We start from the raw sequence: 6000 nt of genomic DNA, 5'->3' as shown, positions 1-6000 counted from the left end.
AAAAGTACTTTATTTAAAATTTTATTGTTTTAGATAAATTTTATAAAATTAAAAAATTAGATATTTTGTCTTACAAAAGGCTTTTTTTAATTTAAAACTGTTTTATAATATTTTAATTAAATAATACTTAAAACTCAACTTGAATGTTTTTGAAAAAAAAAATAGAAATCATAATTCTAAGAACATGATTCTTCTTTTGTTTCGTTACTTTAGTTATATTTATTTCAACCTCTTTTTTAGTACTGTTTTTTAAATAAGAGAATAGGATAAAATACTTTCATGATAAACATTCTTCATTCCTCTTCTTCTTACTAGAATATGCATATAAATTCAAAATCAAACAGTTTCTAATATTATAAAAAATTAAAAAAATTATAGACTTTATTTTTATATATTTCTAATTAATTTAGAATCAATCTATTTCATTTTTTTTTTTTTAAATATCTCAAAACATTATAAACAATAAATCCAATCTAACATCCAAATAAATAAATTTTAATTTAAAATAATTTATAATATAAGAAAATAAAATAGTTAGGTTTTAAACGATTTAATATTACATATAATAATTATTTTAATTTATTTGATTAAAGATATTAATTAAACAATAAAATTTTTGAAAAATCTTTATATAATAAGATATACTTATATATATATATACATATATATAAATTTTGAAAATTTAAAAAATTAAAACTAATTTTAAAAATAAAGTTGGTCATCTTACTACTGTCTTGTTTGAACAGGGTAGGACCATCAATAACTTTGTTGTTGTCTATAGTAGTTCTGCTTAACTTGAGTTAGATTGTTTCTTATGCTGGATACCTATACCTTGTACAGAAAAAAGATAACACATTTTGGTGATTGTTGTGTGCTTTAACTATAGTAACAAAGCAATGGAATTTCGTAGGCACTTGCAATGCAAGAAACAACTTCATATTTTCTAAAATTATGACTAATATTGTTTTTGTAAATGTGAACAAAATGTTCCAAATGCAAGGACAAAATGTGTTATACTTTTAGAGGGAGTTAGACTCTAATTGTCAGTTATGATATCCTAAAAGAATTTGAGAGTATAATGATACAATACTTGTACACATGTAATTTCATTCTCTGATGAGGATTTTGTTGTGATGAATTAGGTATAGGGAGAATGCTGAAGAAGTGGGACATTTGACTGATTGGACATGTTCAAAGTGTCGAGACTTTTGCAACTATAGCTTCTTCTAGTTGTGTTTCGAGTTAGTATTGTATCCATGAGTTCAATATGACAAAAGAGTTATGTTTGTAGGAAAAAACGAGGTGAGCAACCTACTAGTCCCCTGATCGTAATGCCAAAGAATCAGGTTTTAAGTTTGTTGTGGAAATGCTTACGGTTAAGAAGGCTTCAAAAGCTTAATCATTAAATAAGGTAAGTGACACGATAGCCTTACCATCAAATGAAGCTATTGAGAAAAATGTATGCTACTTTTATGTTCATGTCCTTTCCGAAATCTCTTGTTGTTGACAGATTTGGTTAAAAATGATCTCTTGTTTAATTGTGCAAATTCATGATTAGATAATGATGATATGAGTGAAAATGTGTTTATAGTTCAACTTATGATATGTTTTTTATGAAATGACCTTATGGTTGGTGGTTCATGTTCTTTTTTGTTATTTCCTATAGGAGCTTAAAGCACATCTCTCGGGGGAATTTAAGAAAGAAATTTGTACAGATGCAAATGATGTCACTAAAAGTGATAATGTTGGTGTCATGTTCCAAGGAGAGAGCAGAACAATTGAGAAGGAAATTCTTTTGTCCCTTGACACAAAGTTAAAAGAAATATTTGGCATTAGGTTACCACCCAAAGATGTTGGGAATGCATTACAACTTTTAAAGTTTTCCAAAGTGTTCATGTTAACAATTTGGTCTGATGTTTTATTTGATTAATTGTAATTCATTATTGCATTTAATAGTTGACTAACTGAATAAACATAATTTTCAAATACTTTTAATGTTATAGAGTGATTTTACAAAATTGAAACTAATTATTTCTATCAAATATCATACAACTTAAAAATTAAATTTTTGATTATTTTATAGTTACTCATTTAATTAAATGGTTTTACAATGAATGATATTTCCTCCGGTTATATTAAATTATATATTTTAGAAATAATGGTATTATTGTCACAAACATAATTATTATTTACTGTTATGATGTTGCAATCATTCATAATATAATAAAAAAAAATAAGTGTTTCTTCACATTTATTTATGTGTGTAATTTTAATCAAGCTCTTGATTTCAAGGAGAAGTGAAACATGTTAGAAGAATTAATATGTAATCAAAGTAAAATATATTAGAGTTTCATCCCACATTAATTGATTCACCATGCATTATTATCTTATTCTTGCAATAATAAAGTCTGCGTTGACTTTTGGTATGATTTATCTTGTGAAAATTAAAAATAAATAAAATATATTAAATATTTTTAGGATATTTTAAGTGTAGATCATTATTTAAATTTTACTAATAATTAATATAACTGAGCAGGTATTTAGTAATTTTTATATATCTTTATTAAAAGAAAAATATTAACCTTAAATGAATAATTAAGAATTCTATATTTATAAAAGTGAATAACTAATAATTTTATATTTATAAAGATCAGTAAAGGATAAAAAATTTCATTAAAGATTATTTGTGTTAACTTTTTTCTCTAATAAACATAAATGACAACTATTAAAGATTAAATACTTGTATATACCATTAATAAAGTGGAAAACAAAATCAATGGAATTAAAGATTTTTATTAAGAATGTAATTTTTTTATTGAACTAAAAATAAAATATGTCAATACCTGTTATATTAAATAATTTTTTTTCATGAACATGATCTTTTTTACATTCATAAACGTGCACAACTTAGTCCTACAATCTAACAAAGTTAAGCATTTCAATTTTTTTTTATAAAAAAAAATTAAATTAAACAGATTCATTTAAGAAATTTTTTTTTTCTTTTCCGTACACCTAAAAAAACTCAAATGAAACCATACCCCAACTCCTATCATCACTTTATTTTAATTTTAATTTTAATTATAACTATTATAATTTTATTTATTATAATTATCATTACTTTATTTATTATAATTATAATTATTTATTATTATAATAATAATTATTTTACTTTAATTATATTATCATTATTTTAACTATTATAATTATCGTCACTTTATTTTAATTCAGTATAATTATCATTACTTTATTTTAATTATAATAATCATTACATTCTTTTAATTATAATTATCATTACTTTATTAAATTATAACTACCATTACTTTATTTTAATTATAATTATTAAATAAAGTAATACTTGGTTTAAAAGCTTAGCTTAGATGACAGCTGTCTCCATGAATGAGCCATGTGTCAAATTCCAACTTTCAAATTATCACTCTCTTAACAACAATGAGAAGAAATATTAAACCTAAAAATAAATTCAGTTATGAAAAAACACTGGAAAAATAAAAAAATGAATAGAAAAAAAAAACAGAAAGTATGACTTTTATTATTTTTAAAAAACAAATATATGTAATCCAGTGTTAAAAAAACTTATATATTTATTTTCTCAATTTTGCAAAATTGATCTAAAAGAATAAAAATTTAGACATGTTGATGGAAACTTGTGTATGAAAAGAATTGTTTTGAAAGGAGAAGAAAGAATGAAAGGTGAAGCGATTAACAGAGGGACATCTCAGTCATGTGTGGTGGAGCTACTGTATTCTCCGGTCACCAGTTCTTCGGTCTTCCTCATACAACTCATCCCTACCCACCGATAAACTCGGTCACTGCCTGCTTCTTCATCTCGGATTCTGCCAAATGCTGGTGCCAATCGCTTCAGCTTGGTTTCAATGGTATTTTCTTTCCTCATTGGAAATACATCTTTTTCTTTTCTCAATATATGAACTGTAACTGACCGAACCCTAGGATGAGTTTGGAAGAAGTACTTTACTGTTTATTTCTGCTTAGGGTTTATATTAGATCATTTATAAGATTAAATTCCAATAATAGAAATAACTTTTGCATGAATACTTACATCATAAGCAGTTATCTAATAAATACTTTGATGCTGTTCTTTGAATTAATTTCACTTTAAATATTTATAAAGAAAGTAGTTAAAATGACTTGACTTTCCTCCAATAAACTAGAGTCTGCTTGTAAACTTCACTTCTTGGCAAAGTTAAATGAAAAAGTTAATCCCTCTGAGGTTACAGGAGAAATGTTTGGAAGTCCCACATTGCAAGTATCAAGTCTTGGTGTGCAACTTATATATGTGTGGGGGCAATTATGCTTAATGTCAATTTGCTAAGATGAAATAGTACTTATTACTTATTCGGGTTTGCCTGGTTTTCCAGAAACATGGTGAAGTGGAGGAGTTTGTAAAGTCCCACATCATCTGCTTACATTTGATAGCTCTGCTTTAGACATAACCAGCTCTGATTATCCAAAGAGAATTAAAAACGGACCTGTGATCAAAGGCTACAACAATATTCTGGTTGTCTAATTATGGTTTGAAGATGAAAATTTCTTTTAATTTTTTATGTTGTACCAATTTTCTTTCTTTAGCTTTATCAGCAAATACTGCTGGCATTACTTTCTTTTGAGGTAGCTAGTATAGTTCTGGAACCTTGAGCTCTAGTTTTCCACCGAAACAGAAAATACACTAGACAAAAATTCCAAATTTGAGAAGTGTTTTTTGGTCTCTGTTACCACAAATAATTATGATAGTATTGTGTATTTTCCTTTCCTTTTTCTGAAAATTTGTTTGTATAAGAAACAATGTATGTGAAAGTAAGAAACAAACTGTATATATCTGATTTCTTGTCTGTTAAAAACAAAAAATAACCTTAAAAAATATTTTCTCAGAACAAACAACCTTAATATTTCTCTTTATGAGAAAAATTATGGGCTCCAGTAGTTACTTTGAAAGATACTGTGTACTTTTTCTAATAAATTTCAGTTATTATTTCAACAATACCAGATAAACCATATGAATACTTTTTGTTTGCGAGTTTATGAGAATTTGGATTTCAATATCTTGTACTTTACTGTTTATATTGGTATTTTGTGAAGTATTTAAGAAAAGAAATATTGAACTATTGATGATATATACTGCGAAGTGAATAGGTTTTACACAGTTGTAAATGTTATTTCTTTCAATCTGTGTTGGCACAAATGAAATTGCTGGTGCATTTTTGATTTGTTTGTAACATGTCCCTACTCTTTGAGGGAACTATTGTATATTGTTAAGTTCTGGTTAATATCCCTCATCTCAGCTTGTTGATTCACTGCTTTACATGATTGTCCTTGCCCTCACAACATAAAATTTGCAACTGGTTGATGGGTTATTTTTTCTTAGGATATTGTTAATGGTTGCAGGATTTAATTGGCATGATTGGTCTAGATGTGGGACTACCACCTCAATTTTTTATTCATTGATTTCATGTAATACATTAAGTGCTGATCTTTTTATTTCATACAGCTACAGTTTTTGGGCAGCATATTTTAATCTTCTCCATGGATTCGAAGGGTGAGTTATGTTAATATATGACTTCTCTTTTGCAGTTATTGGAATGCCACTTAAGGTACACAGTAAATAAATTTACTAGATAGACAATCATCGTAACAAAATTGTGCAAAAGAGTCATGGTTAGGCCCTTTCCTAATTTTCATGTTGTCGCTGAAAAATAAGTCAACTCTAGAGGGGGAGGGTTGATAGTCGACAGTGTAATGTATGAATGTTTATGCTTTTAAAAGACTTTTGATAAAATGATTTTCGCAAAACTAAATTGTAAAGATTTATCCGCATAGACAGTCTCAAGTACACTAAAAGAGCAGAGAAAACTCGTTTTATCACTTTTTCCTGAGTACACAATCTCACTCCTGGAATACCCCCGTAAAATCTCTCCTTGAGACTAAGAAGACCAAGTATTCTCTGACACTAAGCTGCTTTTGCTTTCT

At 26.6% G+C, this 6000-nt stretch overlaps 1 protein-coding gene across 27 annotated transcripts in view; it reads left to right on the top strand.

Annotated features, from left to right (window-relative positions):
- Nucleotides 1-3623: 3623 nt before the first annotated feature.
- LOC137837187 (uncharacterized) overlaps nt 3624-6000 on the top strand; it is a 36433-nt gene continuing 34056 nt past the window's right edge. For 13 of the 27 annotated variants that reach the window (XR_011085380.1, XM_068646107.1, XM_068646105.1 and 10 more), the window contains exons 1-2: nt 3654-3893; nt 5522-5569. The gene's annotated coding sequence lies outside the window, so the exon portion shown is untranslated. Of the gene's footprint in view, nt 3894-4403; nt 4549-5521; nt 5570-6000 lie in introns of those variants that run through there. The other 14 variants (XM_068646106.1, XM_068646092.1, XM_068646101.1 and 11 more) reach the window with 8 other exon arrangements.

The sequence above is a fragment of the Phaseolus vulgaris genome, chromosome 4, assembly GCF_000499845.2.
Source record: "Phaseolus vulgaris cultivar G19833 chromosome 4, P. vulgaris v2.0, whole genome shotgun sequence".
Taxonomy (NCBI): domain Eukaryota; kingdom Viridiplantae; phylum Streptophyta; class Magnoliopsida; order Fabales; family Fabaceae; genus Phaseolus; species Phaseolus vulgaris.
This window is presented reverse-complemented; position numbering and strand designations above follow the sequence as displayed.